The following is a 20,963-nucleotide window of genomic DNA, read 5'->3' on the forward strand; positions in this document are numbered from 1 at the left end:
CTGTGATCGTGTGAACGAGCAGTCCAGAGACGTGTCCGGCTGACGACCTGGCGGTGGCGCTCCCAGAGGTGTCGGCGCCTCGAAGAGGTTCGGTCAGCCGTGAAACAACACCCCCCCCCCCCCTTAACTCTGTCACACCGCGTTTGTAAAGATGTGAGGGCCTGGACTCCATCACTAGCGCTGCTGGCCTGGCATGGATGCTCCCGTTTCGCAGCGCTAGCTGCGTCACACGTTCCCTGCCCGCTGTCCATGTGGCGGTGCACTTTGTTCAGGGTGGAGAGCGGGCAAAGGTTGCACGTGGCTCGGAAGATACCAGGCGCAGGCAAGGCAGAAAAGGCGCCTTCTGCCTCAGCGGTGAGAAGCGAGAGATGTACGTGAACCCCAGCAGGGATACTTCCTCTGATGATTGTGTCAGATCACTCACCAAGCAGGAAGGCGGGTGCCGGCTCAATGCCGGACCAGATTCGGGGGCGTTCCCGGCTTTCGGCTGACGTCGCGTGACGTCGGCAAAAGCCAAAGAATCTCGGGGACGCCCCCGAATCTGGTCCGGCATTGACGGACAGGCCCCTCGTCCAATGGCTAGGCTCCATTTATGGAGCCAGCCAATGAATGACGAGGGCCGACCCAAAGCCACACTACAGTTCTCATCAGGTTTTCGCCTGCGCGAAAAAGATGCGCAGAGCGCATCTTTTCGCCAGGCAAAACCTAAAAATATAGGAGGAAGGCAAAAAGTTCAGGGATGACCCTGTAAAAAGGTCCAAGTCCAACAAAGGGTAATACCCAGAAACCAGTCCCTGGATGCTTGTTTCCGTTCCAGGGAGGACTTAGCTTGGCAGTTCGGTATGGACAGTTCCCATGAGGCACAGGGTCAAGACTGATTTCCCTATGGCTGGGTCTAAACTGGGGTGGCATGGTGAGAAAAAGAGCGATGGATTTAACCCAGATCTCTTGACTTGGGGTGAATGTATGATTTATTCAGCATTCCGTCCATCATTTGTTTGTGTAGCACTTTTCACCCTAAGTGGGATGGGTATGCCCAGACATGGGTCCCTTGCTCACTGTGCCACTGGATTCAGGCTAGCCTGGCTGATGAAGAGTAATACCCAGAAACTGATCCCAGGATGCTGGTTTCTGGTCCAGGGAGGACTTTAATTGGCAGTTCGGTCTGGATTGTTCCCATGAGGCACAGGGTCAAAACTGATTTGCATATGGCTGGGTCTAAACTGGGGTGGCATGGTGAGTAAAAGAACCGTGGATTTAACCCAGTAGTTCTCTTGACTGGGGGTGAATGTATGATTTATTCAGCATTCCGTCCATCATGTGTTTGTGTAGCAACTTTCTAAAAGTGGCATTTTCAGACTTGTGACTGAAAATCCAACTTTATTGTTAAACAGGGTTTTAAATTACAACTAATTTGAAACCAAACTTAACATTCCCACCTCATCCCAATCAAACGTTATCACTTATTAAATGTAATAAGACAACCCAATGTTATCCTATGGAGGAGGTAGACCTTGAAGTAGTGAAAAACTAATTTAAGAGTTTTCACTACCAGTGCATGTAAAACTTAAAAAGTACATATCCAACTTTTAAATACATGGTACCCTGCCCTAAGGGCGGGTTATTGCCTTCCTTAGGATGACTATCATGGCTCAAAAAGGAAGGTTGATGCCTGGTAAAAGGGTTACTTTGCCAGGTCAAATGGAAGTTTAAAAGTGCACCGAGGCTACAAATTTCGGGCAAGTGACATGTCTAAAAAAGCTAGGTGGCACAATGGGTGCTACAGGCCCACCAGTTGCATGTAATGTTTAGGCCCGAGTACATGTAGTACCACATTACTAGGGACTCACAATTAAATTAAATGTGCCAATCAGGTGTAAGAGAATGGCACCATGTTTTAGGGAGAGGGCACAAGCACTTGAACACTGGTTAGCAGTGGGAAAGTGCACAGAATCCTAAAGCCAACAAAAATGAATTCAGCAAAACAGGAGGAGGAAGCAAACAGTTTGGGAGCCTACCACCAGAGGGTATCAGGTTTAACAGCTATTTAAATGGATATTGCCAAATGTATGTGAAGTTATACACATAATATCCTGCAATAACAAAAAATTCAATTAGAAAGTTCACCCAAACCCTCACACATGCACAACATAGTACCAAATTTGTTTAGCTTCTGGAATGATGCTGCACCAGCATTACAATACGATACCCATGTCCAAAATTACTAACACAGCACATTAGGCAGCCCACATACATCCTGAAGTGCACAGTACAGTGCCAAAGCCAATCAGTTGGTAAAGTGCTTCAAAGAAAACAGCACATCCCAACACAGTTGGCTGCACAATGAACAACTGATCAACCTCCTTAAGACAAGTCACAAAATGCTACAGCCAGCGGTGGCTCCTCTGCAATGGAGGAGTGTTGCCCCACTGACTCAGAGCCAGCAGCTGAAAAATAAAATTATATTTTTTTATCATTTTATTTTTCAGCTGTTGGCTGAGCTAAGCGTGTGCAGGAATGGGTGGGGCCAGGCCATGGGAGTGGAGTGCACGTATAAGTGTGCATGTCAGCTTGGCCAGACGCATTCGGCTGGCCAAACAGACATGCACAGTTAGGTTTCTCCAACCCAGCTGTATTCCACAGCCACGTGGAGAAACAGCACAGACTCTGTCTGAACGAGTGTTACAACAGCCCACTCAGGCCAATCTCAGCGCTGCTCTCATGCAGTTTGAGAACATCGCGGGAATAGATGGGGAGTCTCTGATGATCCTAGGTGCGAGGCGGCCGGCAGCATCAGGTACGTTTAGAAAAAAGTATTAATTCACCCCCGCTGCTGCCCCGCCGCCCGCCACTTTTTATTGCCAGCAGCTGCGACTGTCTACAGCTCAGCCATCTGGCACCATCACTCCCTTACAGGGGCCATACAGTGAATGTCACGATATGTTTCAAAACCCCAGAGGATATCACCAAACAAACAAATATTCTAGAATTCCTATTGTTGGGGATTGTTAAAGATACAGAACTAAGCATAGAGAAATACTTTTTTCTACACTGCACACCCCCTTCAATGCTCTAAATATAAGTAGTCATTCATTTACATCAAACAGGAATCGTCATTACTGAACATATCATCTCACACACACTAGACAAAACAAGACCTAAGCAGAATGACTACAGTCAACAATAATTCCCAAACCATTTAGAATAACGCTGTCAAATGTCAGAGTGCTGTAAGACCATGAAAATGGAAGAAGTGGGACGGCTATATAAATATTAGTAACATAATATAAACCAATATATATCTTAAAATATGAAAATAGAACCCCTTCCTAGAAGTGCATAAAATAACAAAGCAAAGAAAAACCTTATCATAACTACACACAACTCTGTACCATAGTTGAAACAAATGAAAATAAACAGTTTAGTAGACTACTCCATAAAGGAAATGAACAACAAATGGGAAAATGATTAAGGGACTCTGCAAAAACACACTTTATTACAGTAGATAGTGATTTGTTAATCCAACTTCAACATGCTCATTAACTCAAGCCCTTTCTTAGCTATGGGAGAAATGTATTTCATTTTTAAAACTCCAAGTTCATGCCATAATGGGAATCAAAACCAAAGGGGATGATGGACGGAGTGTTGAACATTGCAATCACTCACCCCCACACAACTGATCTGGGTTTAATCCATCATCCTTCACCCTAAGTTGGCAGAGTATGCCCAGACGTGGGTCACTTGCTCACTTTGCCACTGGATTCAAGCTAGCCTGGCTGAAGACGGCTGATTAGCCAGAAACCGCTCCCAGGATGCTTGTTTCCGGTCCAGGGAAGAAATGGTTTGGCAGTTCGGGCTGGACTGTTCCCATGAGGCACAGGGTCAGACTGATTTGCGTATGGCCATGTCTGAACTGGGGTGGTGGAGTGAGCTAAAGAATGATGATGGATTAAACCCAGATCAGTTGACTGGGGGTGAGTTTTTGATTTGCTCAAACGCTCCGTCCATCATCCCCTTTGGTATTGCATGCCCTAATGGGAGCAGGTGACAAGGTGAGGAACAAATCTGTTCTTTTAGTTCAAGTGGGTGCGAAACTGCTGAACAAATGTTGCCAATATGTCACCTACAAATATGAAACAACTGTTTTTGTGCAATTTAATTTGTGTAAGACAGCGTGAAACAACTAGGTTGGCTTTGTAACTGTACATTTTTTAGTACTCCCGGACCTTTGTTAACATTGTAAAGTGCCTACTTTTTAATCATTTTTTTTAAACCATTTAATTCTTAGTTCGACCAGGGGTTAAATAATGTCTTATGTAAGGAACATTTGTGAAAAGGTTACATAATAATCATTACAGTACCTACTGAAAGGTTTAGGCAAATAAAAAAAAATCGGCCAAGTGTTTATCGATGTTGTTATCATACACGGCCCTCAATGAAAGGCATCGCAGACGTAAACAATCTGCAAATAGAATGATTAGAACATGTTCACATGGAACCACCTGGTGGTTTGAACTTGATCACATCTTTGGTGCGAACCATAAAACTTTGCACTGCAAAAAAAAAACACCAAGAGATCGGGACATCTAAAACACCTCGGTGATATGCATATAAGAAAGAAGACGGCACATCCCATTAGCTTGTTGTTAGTCAACCTAGATGTCTATTCATAGTAGAAAAACAATACATTCTTTATCCTATAATACTAATTTCACCACAGTTTATCATTTCTTTCAAATGTTTACCCTGCTGATTTCCTAATTTGTGTGTAAGTGTAAAAATGCTAAACATGTGAGAAGGGAGGATAACATGGTCGTGTCTACACCTAACTGACTTAAATCGGTCACTCTCTGAGGGTGCACACAGGGAAATCAGGTTGCTGACAGGTGAGCGAATAAGTGTGGCTGGTTCAAGTGAGTGTTTTAAAGCAGGTGTCCTGATACGACGAATACGCGGACATGGTTAAAGAACGGGAGTACTTACCTTTGCTTGCTGCTGCTGTAGTAAATGAGTTGGAAAGTCACAGCAATCGAGATGAAATTGGCTACATGTTCCTAAAAACAGCGCACACCAGCCTTCTTCGTGTCGCTCTTGTGTTATTGTGATTGAAACCGTTGACAGACGTCTCGCACCACCAGCCGGCCCGGCCCACCTTTACCAACATGGTAGCGACCTGATACGCTTCCTTCCGTTTACAGCCGTGATGTCACAACAAGCCTGCGGACGCCGTGACACGTGCGGAAGCGTAGTCACCATCAGAGAGACTGTTATAGTCAATGGCAGGCAAATCTATTGTATACCTTTGATTCTCTGCAACACGGACGAGAGGGAGCAGGCTATTCAGTCAATATGAAATGAACGTACAACCCAAATCCGGCAAAGTGGCGTGCTGCCTGACCTTCGCATGGTAGCTACTATAGACGTGGCGCTAGCAAAGCCAGTGATGAAATCGACCAGAAAAGGAGCTGCGCATAAACATACAGGGATTAGCATGTTGCAATGCCGCTCTATACGACGCAGGTACCCGATAAAGATTCTGCGGTTGAACAGCATTCCCAGACATATGTACTGGAAAACAAGCGTAGAAGAGTGACATTTCTTTCATAGGTTTGTCGACGCATTTTCCCTTATATTAGGTTCTACGAAATTAAAATGTGTATATATGTATATATATATATATATATTTTGTTGTCGTTTATATCGGTTAAAATTGATTTTTTAAGCCACCTTTTTTCAAATGTGTAATTTCAAATTATCTTATTTTGTTGCTTTTTTAATATACACTACCGTTCCGCACTCATTACACAGAAAATATTATCTATCAAAATGGCCGACTCCTTAACAAGCAGCCCAGTACTCTTTGCTGGGCACCTTTTCACTGTATTTGCGTTTAGCGCACTGTCTTTGGGCTGGACGTGTAAAAACGCACTTAGAGGGCGGAGTAAACTAATCCGGATAGGGATTGACTTCACGATATTAGCCGGTAGCCTGTGAGGTAAGCGTGGGGGAGTTGGTGATATGTGAAAAAGCAACCCCTTGGGAGTCTTTGTGTACCGAGGATGTGGCATTGTTGTCCTATTCGGTTACTGTATAAATCCGATGTATCACCTTTTCGGGTTCTTTGACGGGAAGGAGCATATTGTATTGCTTGGGTTTCTACTCTGTAGGGCTTAGTTTTTGGTTGGTATTACTGCTGTATGTTATTCAGCTTTCAGAGCTCGTATTACGCATCACTCGCATGACAAGTTCGGTTAGTTCTATCTTATCTATCTATCTTAGTAGTGTTCATTCATTTTCAAACTAGCACTCATTATTTTCTTTTTGTCAATTTTGGGCTATATGAACTATCAAAAGTGATAGTTAAGAAGCCTGGCTAGTTATCATCTTGCACCATTGTGGTATACCTTTTGTGGTCTGAGGTGCATGTGCGCTGATTTTGACATTGGACACATGAAGTGCCCTCAGCAGGACATATTCATACAGGTAGTTAGGACAGAACATGTACCAAATAATTAATTCGAGTGTGTTCAGCTGTTAATTAGGCCTCTGAATTGAGGTAATCACATTTTCGTAAGGTGGATCTGTTCGATCCGATCCCTGACGAGACTCAGAAATGCTTGTGGAAGAGTAGACGCTACTCTGTAAAACAGTGGTTCTTGACATCTGTGGACCCCCACTTAATCATTACTGGGAACCCCCACTGAATCATTTTTGGACCCTGGTGGACGCCCTCACCCTCCCTCCGAGTTATCATGGAATTCGCGCACTGTGATTTTAAGTATTTTCAATGAATTAAACCACAAAACTATACACAAAAAATACAACAATGAGTTGACACATCTACTAAACACATGCACAAACGATAAATATTTAATTTATTTAAGAAATATATATTTAAAACTATTTTTAATTTTAATGGGACGATTGGAGCATTTCTAAATTCGGTTGAGGCCACTTGTATATTCTGTTTTATGCACTTACAATGTCCCCATGACTCAATCGGAGTATACTAATTTAGCTTTTAGTCTCCAATTTCAAACTCCTTCACATTGACAGAACGTTTAATAATTTTCAATTCTGCTTTATTTATATACACTTTATTAAACTGTTAATATTATTTAATTTTCTGATTAGGAACCTCTGCTGTAAGACACTGCCATAAATATTAGGTTATGATTGTCTTGCTATTTATTTCGTATAAGACACACAATTTGTAAGTAGTTTAACATGGAATTTGCCATTTAATCTGTTAAAAGTTGTCGGACACCTTTTGTGCAAACTGTCGGTTATGTCATGCAGTATATGGCCCGAAGTGGCTTTGAAGTCTATCATGCCATTGATCATTCAGCTGATTAAACATGTTGTCATGTATCTTTAGGGAATGACTGTGCTAGTGGACAGGCCAGATGAGAAGATTGCACTTGTGTGTGAAAAAAATCATACAAGGAAGGAGCTCTCATGCAATTTGTTTTGAAGAGGATATGCATGCTGTCATGCAGGTGGCCATTTTGGCAACCACGCCAGCTATCGATTAGTGGTTTTTCACGCCTGGGCCGGCTCTTAGTTGGATTGACCGGGATAGCACCCTGGGCTTAAAGAAAAATGTCCTGTTTGTTGTGGGGAAGGGGGATGTTGCGGTGTGATGGCTGGAGGTATGAGGAAGATGGGAGGAGGCCAGGGGATTGATGAGGTGCTCACAATCACGCTGAGGTACATTAAGGGCTGATTACACACTCTTTAATAAGTGGGATGGACGAGCTGCTGTTTGCATGGCATTAAGTCAGGCAGCTCCCCGCTGTGTCCCTCGGAATATTGGCATCCCAGTCTTGTGCCCAGCTCACCCATGCCGGCCCTGATTCAGGCAATCATGCCTGTCAGGGCAGTGCTCATGTTTGTGATCGTGCGAGGGTTATTACTGCAAGCATAACCCGATTAGTAATACCCATGGATGTAGTTTCTGTCGACTGGCAGGATGTCAATGTCGGGACTGCCAATCTGCCACCTGATTGGATTTTCGTGGAAGGTGTTCTGCCAAGTCCAAAATCTGGCTAGCAAGGCTGTTGTTCAAAAACGTTCAAGCCAAATCTGAAAGAGTCTTTGATCTTTTCCCCCTAAATGGTTGACTTACCAAACCTTTCACTGCAAAGGAGCCTGCCATTAGTTCCAGGCAGTTTATGTGAAGGGCGTACTCTGCGGGTGACTATTTTCCTCCTGTGGAGAATTCCCCACATCAAGCTCCCTAACTCGTGCCTCTGGCATCCGATTCTATTACGCGATCGGGTTGGGACCAAAGATTGCACAGCCATTCCAGGCTTCCATATGGCAGTTCTTCCTTCGCCTCTTCTGAGAGGGGAATTGATTGCAAATAGGTCAGACCCTGTTGAAGATCTGTAAGCATTGCAATGCCCGGTAGTGGAGGGGGCCTGGAAAAATGGCTTGTATGGATGATGAGAGAAGACCTACTGTGCGGGGAAGTTGGCTCACTGAGATCAAAGGCCAAGACAGAGTTTCTCTGAGCTCGTGCTCTTTTTTTTGGTAAGTTTGCGAGATGGGAGGCTCAGAGTGGATTTGCCAGACTCCGCCACAAAACCAGAAATTGCAAGGTTTGGAATGGAATCAGGGAAGACTTCTTCTCACTGACCACAGAGCCAAGAGACTCCAACAGATCGATATTCATCTGTAAATCGAATGACAAACGTTCCGGGCATTGATCGAAGTTTGTGCACTTCAGTTGCAGACTTACCGCCGGTTGGAGGCTGGCTGTTCTTGCCCCCCCCCCCCCCCCCCACGCCCGGAGCCACATCAAATACCGCAACCACCACAGACGCGGACTCCAATTCCCAGGAGCCCCGTGGGCGCACATTTCTCCAGTCACTGGACACACCGGGAGGCGCTCAAAACAGCGCGAGGACTCCCGCAGCATGGGATGCACATGGTCCTGCCCGAGCCCGCCTGCACCTGTCCGAGACCGGAAGTGGCTGGGCTGGGCCACCCCCCTGAGCTTCGTGCAAAGGTGATTATATGTGGTGAGAAGATTTTAATTATATCGACGACCATACTATTTGAACAATGGGTAAAAGAAAACTTAAACTGCAAGGGGGCAAATTAAACACAAAGAATGTACCCCTCACTAAACGACTTGAAAAATGCAGTGGGTCTCATCGATAGCGAGATAGTGCAAGTAGAGGAACAGTTAGCAGCTACAAAAACAGCACTAAATGCCGCCATGAGGGGAGATGTGATTGAAGGCGGGAGCGAACAACAATCGCATGTGTGTCACCTGAATGGAAAGGCGTTAGAGTCTAGTGTGGCTACAGAATTGACTATATCAAATGACCATGATGTGGTAATTGTCCATGGACCGCCTAACCCATGGGTATTAACATAATCTCTGGAAATCTCAGTATTATCAAACGATACATCCCCAGGTATCTCCCCCGCGAAGAAAAGCAAACAACGGATATTAACAGATAAAAACTCCACAGAAAGTCAAGACTATTTCTATGCTAAGGACCAAATCAAATTCTAATATAAACAAGCATTTGCAATGCAATAGGTCTCGCTTTTACGCGAGTTTGACCTATTGGCATTGTAAATTACAATTGCTTTTATTTATGTTTCAAAAATCAAAACATAAATAAACGGCAATGTCATTTACAATAAAAATAGCTCAAACTCTCGCAAATGCGAGACCTATTGCATCACAAATGCTTGTTAATATCGTTATTCGCTGGGAAGCAACACTGGAGCAATGAGGCAGAGTGTAGTGGGGCAGAGGGAACCGATGCATTCGCCCCTGCTATTTGAATCAAGTGGAACTGTCCACAGACATGTGAATAATGGCTATAATTAGTACCGCGGCAGTAGAAGCCATTACATTGGTCCTGCTAGGATGGAAGACTGATTCAGCCCTCCTGGAATAAGAGTCGGTGACTGGCACACACCGGGGCAACCCTGTGTTATTGACTATGGGACATGGTGTGTCGCAGCGGGTGTCACACATATAGACGGCCATCTTAGAGTGGCAGCACAAATCATTTCATGCAGTTCAAGTTGCCTGGAGGAACTCCCATCATGGTAAGAGAACAGAGGGCCCCATTAGCATGTAGATGGTGCCACTGTGTGCTCCGTGTGTGGTACGCCATGCCAGCAGATACAGAAGAGAAGAAGGGTGTGGGAGACACAAGAATGAAGCAACAGTTAGACTATGAAGCTCAGATCCCTAATTTTGAGCAACATTTGCCCATTATTTACTGTACCTGTGTTTGATGACTACTGGCCCATATGCTACTATGGCTATCTCTGTGATACGTCATTGCCAAAGCCCCATGCATTACTGTGCCTGTCACTGTTTGACTTTTTTGGAAAAAAAGAAGATTGCACCGGGTTATGTGCATATATTTAAATCACACTAGTGACCGCTAAATAATAAAGTCAATTACTGATTGAATTTTTATAAAAATATTTTTCTTTTATTTTATTTTAGTTATAAATCTTTCTCATGTATTGTTGACATTTGATAAATGGCTGAATAATTATTTACATGAGTATTGTTATTTGTTTAAATACAATTATATGCAAATTTGTGCATTACAAATCAAGACCTGATCATGATGAGTCATTACATTTAATACAGAATTAATTCCCCTTCAACGCGTTTCGGCGATTTGCCTTCCTCAGGAATTCTGTATGTACACGTTGATACTACAAAAGAGAATCATATTTACCATTAGTCTTTTACAATTTGACTTTAAAAAACAGCGTTCATTCAGTTGTGCTGTTTAAACGACTACAAGTCTGTGTTTCCTGATTTTGTCTGGAGGGACTATTCTTACACTGTTAGGTTCTGGCTCAGTCAAACAATTTATTTTGATACTACGTGCTACCTATATGCAACATTACTATACATTTATATACAATAACTTCTCATCATTTATATTTTACAAAAACGACGAGCATTCACCCATGTCTTGCCTTGGCTGCTTCTATGTTGAGAGAGCATTCGCCCATATATTACCTTGCCTGTCCCTATGTTTAAAGAGCATTTGCTTATTGGCTGTCCCTATGTTTAAAGAGCACTCGCCTATATATTTTCTTGGCTGTCTCTATGTATAGCTAGCATTGCCCATATGTTGCCTTGCTTACCTTTATGTCGAGAGAGCTGTTGCACATATGTTGCCTTGGCTGTCCCTGTGTTGAGAGAGCCTTGGCCCATATGTTGAGAGAGCCTTGGCCCATGAGTGCAGGCTTTGAAAACAGGCGATTTAAACGTGAATCTCGGTTCTACTACAGGAGGCTGCAGGAAAGGTGAAGGGGATGAAGCAAATGAACAGAGGCGAAGGAGAGGAGGGGTAGACAGGATAAATGTACAGGGGATGGAGCAGACCCCCGAGGGGAGGGTGAGTGGAACCTAAAGATTAAACTCTGGGGAAATAACTGCAGCTTCAAGCAGCAATAATGCTTGTTTTGGGAAAGTAACTAAGAGATCTGAGCTATTTATTGCAAAGAAGAGTCTCTTTGCGAAATACTTCATATGTCACCATTACTAAAAGCGCAGCCGCAAACTCAGCTTTTCTTCACAGCGAGGATTCTTCCCTTCTCTGGCTCAGCTTCCACTCTGCCTGCTTTCAACCTCTCTCCTTCCCCAACTCCTGGCAGCTCAGGTCAGATCAGATTTCACATTTATTGCGGTTGTTGAAACATTTGTGGAGATTAAAAAAACGTTCTGTTCCCGCCACTGTCCCGCACCTGAAGTGAAAGGCCGCCTTCTCTGTGCACGCAGCAGTGGCGCCTGGGGGTCTGCTCAGCTCCCCGAGCAGCGCCCACCTCCGGGTGCCTGGAGTCTGGGCCCTGCAGCAACTTTTAAAGAGCATTTGCTTGTGAGGTTACAGCCAAGAAAGCGCGTTCAGTCAGGGGTCAGGAATTACAGCAGGGCGGGTCTTTCAAAGTCGTGGCTGTATCAACACAGGCAATGTTTCAGAGCAGTGCTGAACCAGGCCGTGGGAAGATGGAGCGGTTTCACAACAGTTCAGTGCCTGTGCTAGACCTGCCGGGCTGGGGCAGATTCCATCAGGGGAAAATTACCTGACAGGGCGGTGCTGTTGTAATACCAGCAGCTGGGTAGGGACAGGGCGTTCTCTCATGATTTCCTGTAAGTCGGATGATATTTCGGGGTGTTTGTCTAACATGCTGCACAGGGAGGAAAAAACAGCAATGGGCGCGTGGCGCTAAAGGAAACCAGTGGCGTGCGCGCACCACAGTTGGGGGGAGGGAGCACGGCAGCGAGGCGAACGCACGCTAGACACGGACTGGAATGGGCGTTGCAAAGGCGGGACATGCGCCCACCTTTCCCCAATCCCGTTCCATTTAAAAAAAAAAAAAAACACTAAAGCCAATGGCTGGCGCGAAAGCCCGCTCTCACGCACAAGCTTGTGAGCAGCTTTCAGAACCCCTTTACAAGAGGTCATGCGCTGGGCGAGCAGTGCTGCGCACTGCAACTCTAGGCGCGAGACCTAAAAAAGGGAGGTAACAGAAGGGTGATAAACAAAGGGGTGTGTAACCCCACAAAATAGAACGTAGCAGATATCGAGACTTTTGCAAGAGTCTTCACGGTAAAATGGACTGTATAGAAAGACGCTTAATGTCCGAAATAAAACTGCTGAGGAATGAAATGTCATCTTTAACAGATATGGTGACCAAAGTACTACCTTTAAATCCCCCCCAATGTAACAAATAAGAATTCCAGAATAACCATCCCAGCTGGAAACTTAACGGAAAGGTTATACTAATGCCGCTACCTCTGATGGGGGTAGGCAGAGAGAGACACCAGATATCTTTTTGACACAGAATGAGAACTTGTCAACGCATGAAAAACAAAGCGTAAGAACATACGAAGCTCATGAGCCTCATCAAATAGGGGGCTCAAATACGTTGCTGTTAAATAGAAGGACTTGAGTTTCTGAAAGCAATAACATTACTCAAGGGTCTTTAAACCTCCCACCACAAGCAACACCGTGCGTCATTATTCTAAATAACGTCCCAAAATTAGCAGAAAATCAAAGGGAGACGTATGATTTGTTGAAGAACAAAGTAGTTGGCTGGATCTCCGGGAAAACAAATGTTAGGGTGCACATTTTATTAAGGGACATCCTAATGTTGAGGAGGGTAAACTGGGTGGGTCCTTCTAGAGAAGCATTTAATGGAGACTGTGTGGTGGTAAACTTTTGCAATAGTACATTGGTGGGTGATCTGCTTAAAGTACTCTCGATTGATGATAAAGGGCATCTTGCAAATAGCCTTGAGCATATTTCCGCTGTCCCTTTGGGTTTCTACGATAGGCCGGAAAACGGATTTAGAATGACAAACATGAGAAATAACCATTTGGTAAATATACCCTTGACCAATAGGTATTTGCCGTTGAGACGATTTAGCGAATTAGATTGATTTGGAACTGTAAGAGCAAATCATGGTGCTAATAACGATCAAAATATACATCCTATCTCACCGGAAGTTGTCCTAACGACACAATAACAACTAGTGGAAAAACAGATAGAAGAGCCATTTATAACTAGGGAGAATGAATATTTTAATAATCAAAATACAGACCAGGAAAATAGTGCCAGACCTGTCTTAATAAGTAATGATGTATTGTATGAGTCTAGTCTGGGTAAAAACGAATCCCGAATAGTAGGTGACTTAATGATAGATGGATTCTCTGTAACTTATAGTGGTTCCTTAAATGTAATGACATGGGATGTCGCTGGAATTAAAAAATAAGATTAGTGATGACGAATGGCTGAGAACCTTAGATGGGTGTGCGGTTGTTTGAATTCAAGAAACTTGGAGTACTACGCCCTTTTTTCATTAATGGCTATCAATCCATCTGTACCAACGCCAGCCCCTCTGGGATGGGCAGAGTAAAAGGGGGATTAGCCACCCTAATAGCACTTAATACACCTCTAACTTTAAAGAAAATGCTTGTCTCATCACAATTTTACCAGTTCCTGTGTATTCTCTTGGAAGAAAAAGAGGCCATTGTCGTAATTCATTTCTATAATAACAACTTTGATAGAACTAAAAGCAAGGTAATTGAAACATTAGAAACAGAGTTGGAAACATTTCTAAAGGGAATCTAAGGGGATTATATCCTAGTTTGGCAGGAGATTTTAATTGTGCAAAGAGTGAATACAAAGTGGGAGAACCCTGTGGGTTCTGTGACGAGTTTGGAGATAGAATTACGCACTTTATCCATAATGTGTATGGGAATGTATTAAATAATGCCATACATAAACACGATCTAGCATTACTAGAACCTTCAAGTGAAGATGGAAATACTAAATTACCAACCTTCGTGGGGAATCGTTCTTCCTCAGATATAGATCACATTATTGTTTCAACACATTGCTACGATCTGGTGGTAAAAATACAAATTAATGTGACTCTTTATAGTGACGATTATCCCCTAACCGTGTCACTAAGATTAAATATGACACCAAAAGCACAGGGAAAAATTATGCATATGAATATTAGTACCCAAGGGAACAATGGTACCTCAATAAAGTGGTCGAGAGTTAACCCAATAGCCTTTATGGACAATTTTTTGGGCAAAACCCAAAATGATTTTAACATTTGTCTAGACGGTTCCTCCCCTGATTCGACAATAATAACTGCCTTTTGTAACATAATTTCTACATTGCAGCTGATCTAACAGTTAAGAGGAGGATGAAAACAAGTGATAGCTCTGGGTAAGGGCTATCACCTCACCTAACCAGACATGAAGGACGCCCTTCTAACTAAGTATGGTCTTATTCCTGAGAAGTACAGGGATCAGTTCAGGTCCAGTAAGAAGTCTGATGCCAACACTTGGTTGGAATGTGTGGATGTTTTTTGCCAGATCACTGGATCACTGAATAGTTGGGTGAAGGGCAGTAATGTGACAAATTATCAGGGGCTCTAGAATTTGATTGCATGGGAGCACTTGTCCAGTCTATGTTTTGGAGATCTGCGCGAGCACCTAGTTGATATTAAGCTGACTGACCCTGGGAAGCGTGCTATGGAGTCGGACCGCTGGCTGAGTACCAGGGTCCACAAGAAAGTGTTTGGGGGAAACTCAGCCAAAGGTGGGCTGGGTCCCCAGGAGAAAAGGGGGGGAGGTAAGGGTAAAGCACAGGGGTTCTCTAAAGGGCCCCAAACTAGTACCCAGGGTAAAGGTTCCCATCCCCCCGGAGATAAGAAACAAGGGATCTTGTCAGGAAAGCCTGCTGAGACCAGCCCGCAAGTGTTTTGCATGTGACCAAGTGGGGCACATGAAAGGGGACCCCAGGTGCGCAAAGGGGGCGCAGCCACCCACCGGTGGGCAGTCCAAAGTGTTGGCTAGTGTAGCGCTTTGGGCGGAAGACAAAGAGGAGGAGGAGTATCCACAGGAGGGTGGGGACCCTGCAGATATGACCCTCGTCTCACGAGGGGACAGTGAGATAGTCCTAGGAAACCAGGTGCCCCATAACGCAAAGAAATACAGCACCTGGGTGACCATCAATGGGAAAAGTTAGAGGCTCTCGGAGATACTGGAGCCAGTGTGACCGCAGTTCGGTGTCACCTGGTCTCTGAGAAGCAGGTAGTCCCAGGGGCATTCCACCAAGTAATTGCGGTGGACAATTTAGAGCGCCAGTGTCTGGTGGCGCAGATTCCCTTCGAGTGGGGGGGAGGGGTCTCCAGTCCCTTGAGGGTGGTTGTGAGCCTTTCCATGCCTGTAGATTGTCTGCTAGGTAACGACCTGGAGCAGTGCTTGTGGAAGGATGTTTAGCTCAGGTCTCACTTGGAGATACTTGGGTTGCCACAGTGGGCATGCGTGTCCACTCGGGTCAAAGGCGGCCAGGGAGAGTATTTAAGAGGACTTGGAGCCTCAGACAGTGGCCCAAGACCCTGCCAAGAGAATTGGCAAGGGGTGCGGGAATCTGGGCCCTAAAGTTTCCACGGATCAGAAGGAGGCGGACCTTGAGGGAGACGCCTCGGTGCCTACAGGGGAGCAGATAGCTGAACTGGGGGTCATCTCTGAGCTGACCCATTGGCAGCAAGAAGGGGGTCCTACCAGGGAGGACTTCTGCAAGGAGCAGAAAGAGTGCCCTACTCTAGACGGTCTGCAATAGACAGGCTGCAGACCTGGCAGCTGGTGATCAGTCCGGATCACCTTGGATCTACTGGGAGAATGATCTCCTGTATAGCGAGCCTAACGTCGCTGAGCCTGGGTCAGCCCACTTGCTGGTGGTACCCCAGCGTTTCAGGATTTTCCTACTGGGTCTGTCTCATGATGTGCCTTTGGCAGGACATTTGGGGCAGGACAAGACCTTTGACAGGCTTGTCACCCACTTCTTCTGGCCCCAAATGCGAAGGCAGTCAGATGGACTTGCCGGTCTTGCCAAACTTGCCAGGCAAGTGGTAAGAGTGGCAGGAAGGTCAAAGCTCCTCTCCAACCTTTTCCTGTTGTTGGAACACCCTTTGAAAGGGAAGGGATGGACATTGTGGGGCCACTTGATCCCAAGACCGCCATGGGCAACCGGTACATCCTGGTCTTGGTGGACCATGCCGCCCGGTACCCAGAGGCAATCCCTCTCAGGACAACGACTGCACCAGTGGTGGGCCGGGCGTTAATGGGGATCTTTTCCTGAGTGGGGTTCCCCAGATAGGTGGTTTCTGACAGGAGGACCAACTTCATATCTAAGTATATGACGTTCCTGTGGAAGGAGTGTGGGGTGGCTTACAATTTCACCACTCTTTACCACCCCCAAGGTAACGGTCTGGTAGAGAGATTCAACCAGACCTTGAAGGGCATGATTAAGGGTCTAACAGAATCCATGAGGCGTAAGTGGGACATCCTCTTGCCATGCCTTCTCTTTGCGTACAGGGAGGTACCACAGAAGTTTCTTGGGTTCAGCCCCTTTGAGCTCCTGTATAGTCATCCTGTGAGAGGACCTCTGAGTTTGGTGAAGGAAGGCTGGGAGGCAGATCCCAGGAAAACTCCCCAGGATGTGTTTAGATGGTGCTGCACTTCTGAAACCATACTGCCCGCTTCAGGAAACTCGCTTAGGCGAACTTGGAAGCCAGCCAGGATGAAATGAAGAAGTGGTTTGACCAGAATGCCACTCTGTTCGAAGTTCAACCTGGACAGAAATTATGGGTCATGGCCCCAGTGGAACCTTGTGCCTTGCAGGACAAGTCGACTGGGCCGTTTGAGGTGGTGGAGTGCAAAAGTGATGTCACCTACCTGGTGGGTTTGCAGGCTCCCAGGAACCTTTTGAGGGTCCTCCACGTGAACAGCCTCAAACCCCACTTCGAGAGGTCCGAAGTTAGCATGCTCTTGGCGACAGATGATGGGGTGGAAGAGGAGAATGAGCCTCTCCCTGACCTCCTGTCTGGTCTGCCTAGGAAGGTGATGGGTCAGTGGAAGGTGTGATCCTCTCCCCTACATTGACCGCAGAGCGACTGTCACCGGTTGTTGGGACAGTTTGCCCCACTGTTCTCCCTGACCCCCTGTTACTCACTGGTGTACCCATGACATGGACACCAGTCACAGCCCCCCTTTGAAGAACAAGATTTACAGGTTGACTGTCCGGATCAAGGCCATCTTCAAAGAGGAGGTCTCTAAGATGTTGGCGTTAGGGGTGGTCGAGCCTTCCAGCAGTTCGTTGGCCAGCCCAGTGGTCTTGGTCCTAAAGGCTGCTGCACCCGGTACCACTCCAGAACTGCGGTTTTATGTGGACTACAGTGGGCTCAATGCCGTCACCGGGACTGACGCACACCCCATCCCCAGAGCTGATGAGCTCATTGATCGGTGGGGAGCTGCCAAGTTCCTCAGCACGTTTGATTTAACGTCTGGGTACTGGCAGATCGCCTTAACCGGTGGGGCCATGGAGAGGTCAGCCTTTTCAACCCCAGAAGGACATTACCAGTTCCGGGTGATGCCCTTTGGGTTGAAGAATGCCCTGCCACCTTTCAGAGGTTCGTCAACCAGGTGTTGGCTGGGCTTTAGGATTTCAGTGCCGCCTACCTGGATGACATTGCAGTGTTCAGTTCCAGCTGAGAAGAACACTTGCAGCACTTCGGTGAAGGGTTGAAGGCGCTGCAGAGGGCAAGCCTCATGATCAAGGCCAGTAAGTGCCAGATCGGGCACGGTTCTGTTGTGTATTTGAGATACCAGGTAGGAAGCAGCCAGGTGGCGCCCCTACTACCCAAGATTGACACCATTCTGGCTTGGGAGTCCCCCCAAGACCCTAACAGAGGTGAGGGCCTTTGTAGGACTCACCGGGTACTATCGGAGATTCGTTAAGGGTTATGCCACCATTGTTGCCCCCTTAACCGAGCTGACTTCCAAGAAACAGCCCAAGAAAGTGATCTGGGCTGAGTCCTGCCAGAAGGCTTTTGTTGCCCTGAAGGCCGCCATGTGCATGGCACCCGTGATCAAGGCACCAGATTTCTCCAAGGAATTTGTTGTGCAGACTGACGCTTCAGAGCATGGTGTGGGAGCGGTGCTCTCACAGCTGAATGAAAAGTGCCTAGACCAGCCTGTAGTCTTCCTTAGCAGAAGACTACTCCCCAGGGAACAGAGGTGGAGTGCCACAGAAAGGGAAGCTTTCGCTGTGGTCTGGGCACTGAAGAAGCTGAGGCCCTACCTGTTTGGTACTCACTTCCGGGTTCAGACAGACCACAACCCCTCAGGTGGTTAGTGCAAATGAGGGGTGAGAATCCAAAACTGCTGAGATGGTCCATCTCCCTACAGGGAATGGACTTTACGGTAGAACACCGTCCTGGCACAGAACATGCCAGTGCAGATGGTCTGTCCAGGTTCTTCTGCCTTAGTGAAGAGAACTCCCAGGACGTTTGGTAGTTCTCCCTACCTTCCGCTGGAGGGGATATGTGTTAGACTTGGCATCTTTTGGCATGCTTCCCCGAGTTTTTTGCTTTCTGCCCTCCCGGTTGTGACTGTTTTTACTGGTGTAGTGTTTCTGTGTACTTTTCGCAGTGCTGATCAGTGGTAAAGTGCAAGTGCTCTTGTGGTAGAGGATGTTATGGATTGGTGTTCCCATGATTGGATGTTTGGTTTTCTTGTCAGCCCCTAGTAAAGTGCACTGCGTGTGCCAGGGCCTGTGAATCAAATGCTACGCGTGGGCATGCAGCACGGATTGTGCCTCCCACGTGAGTAACCCAGAAAAGGTACCTCAGACCTGCCATTGCAGAGTCTGCGCGCAGTGTAACTGTCATGTCGACTTGGCCCGTGCACACTGGCCAGTCCCTAATCTTCCCTTTTCTTACACGTCAGGCACACCTTACGTAGGCCCAAGGTACCCCTGTGGGCAGGGTGCAGTGTATGTGAAAGGTACGACATGCCATGGTGTGTGTGGCAAGTCCTGATAGTGAATTAAAGCCCATTTCGTTTTTCACTATTGTAAGGCTACCTGTTCCCCATAGGACAGAATGGGAAGTCTGTTTATAACATCTTATAAACATAACTGGCCCTGGGAACTAGATAGGAAAATAACATTTAGTATGCCTGAACTCAGAATCTAAAGATGCATCTTTTAGTAAAGGTGATTTTTTTTCTTTTTTACATTCTGTGTTTGAAAATACCTCTTTTAGAAAGTAGGTATTTTCTTGCTCAGTCATCCCGTGTGCTTCTGCTGGAATGTGGATTGCCTGTCTGGGTTTTGGACGACATATGACTAGGAAGCAGGAGTGGCTCCCGATAGTCTAGGTAGGTCAGGAAAGGGCTCAATAGACCTGGGCTACGATGGGGGAAGAGGGAGGAGATTTCCTTGCACCTCAAAGGGCCTGGTCTGCCTCTGACAATGCCGTCTCCACCTCCTGCCAGGATATCACACCAGAGAAGGCAGAACTGATTCTGGCTGGGCAAAGACACCCTCTGCCTAGAGGATCAAATGATTTTTGGATACAAATACTGGGGCCAAGACCCCTGAACTTTAGAACTCATCTGGATCAAGACTGCCAAGAAGTAGAGCCGGAGAAGCTGTGAGGAGGAAAGACTGCTTTGCTGAGTGCTTTGCTGGGCTGACCTGCAGTGGCTGCTTCGGTCTTGGGCAGTGAAAGGCCTGGGCTGGACTTTCTGCAACCTAATTTGTGAGTCTCTTCAATGGCTTGAGGTAGAGCTTGCCCCCTGTTCACGAAGTCTCAGGAACCGCAAAGACTTCAAGCTCTTCTGCCCGCAGCACTGGGGACTGTGTGTTTTGTGCTGCAACCGAGGAAAAGTAACTCGGCGTCGTTGACGCCGCTGCCAACTCCGTGTCCTGACAGCCCCGCAGAGGGCACCGCCGCAACGCCCCTCTGCGACCATGGTCTCATCAATGACGCCTGCTGACACCGCCACCGAACCGTTGCTCGCACCGCGACCTGTAGGCACCGCACTCCACGCTGCCTCGCTTCACGACGACGCCTTTGGCCACGATGACGCTCCACTCCGAAATCCGCGCCGCTGTTTGCACCGTAGTTCAAGGGCACCACGCGTAAATGTACAAGACGCACCCCCCTCATCTCGAACCGCAGCCTTGGCCTACCGACGCCGGCACCATCGACTCCCGTTCGTCAGCCGACGACAATGCTTCAGCAACTACGACGCCGCTACTTGCACCGTGACCTGCCGGCACCGTGACGAGCACCGCCTTCACCTCACACCGTGCCCCTGTCTCACCGACGATGCCATCTAACGCCGCCACCGAGCCGCTGCTCGCACCGTGACCTGAGGGCACTGCTGCACTTCACACCGCAGCACCCGTCGCCTGCCGATGCCAGCGCTCCTGATCCCAACAGAAAGGAGCTCAACCTGCAAGGCGAGTGAGTACAAGGGCCTCATTCGCCTTGCATCTCTAACAGGTAGTTGGCAGGTCTTCCCGACACCATAGCTGGTCCGCGACGCCGCGACCAACCTGAACTGTTTGGATTTGTTTGCTCACGACCCC

The 20,963-nt window shown here is 46.7% G+C and overlaps 2 protein-coding genes across 3 annotated transcripts in view; one reads left to right on the forward strand and one right to left on the reverse strand.

Annotated features, from left to right (window-relative positions):
- Positions 1 to 5,244, reverse strand: part of RWDD2B (RWD domain containing 2B) — a 34,847-nt gene extending 29,603 nt beyond the window's left edge. The window contains exon 1 of the mRNA XM_078658389.1: positions 4,984 to 5,244. The gene's annotated coding sequence lies outside the window, so the exon portion shown is untranslated. The remainder of the gene's footprint in view (positions 1 to 4,983) is intronic.
- A 178-nt stretch (positions 5,245 to 5,422) lies between these two features.
- The window catches only part of USP16 (ubiquitin specific peptidase 16), a 385,832-nt gene continuing 370,291 nt past the window's right edge, over positions 5,423 to 20,963 (forward strand). Inside the window, exon 1 of one of the 2 annotated variants that reach the window (XM_078658388.1) lies at positions 5,423 to 5,607. The gene's annotated coding sequence lies outside the window, so the exon portion shown is untranslated. Of the gene's footprint in view, positions 5,608 to 5,819; positions 5,996 to 20,963 lie in introns of those variants that run through there. The other variant, XM_078658387.1, reaches the window with a different exon arrangement.

The sequence above is a fragment of the Lissotriton helveticus genome, chromosome 8 (genome assembly GCF_964261635.1).
Source record: "Lissotriton helveticus chromosome 8, aLisHel1.1, whole genome shotgun sequence".
NCBI classification, from domain to species: Eukaryota; Metazoa; Chordata; class Amphibia; order Caudata; family Salamandridae; genus Lissotriton; species Lissotriton helveticus.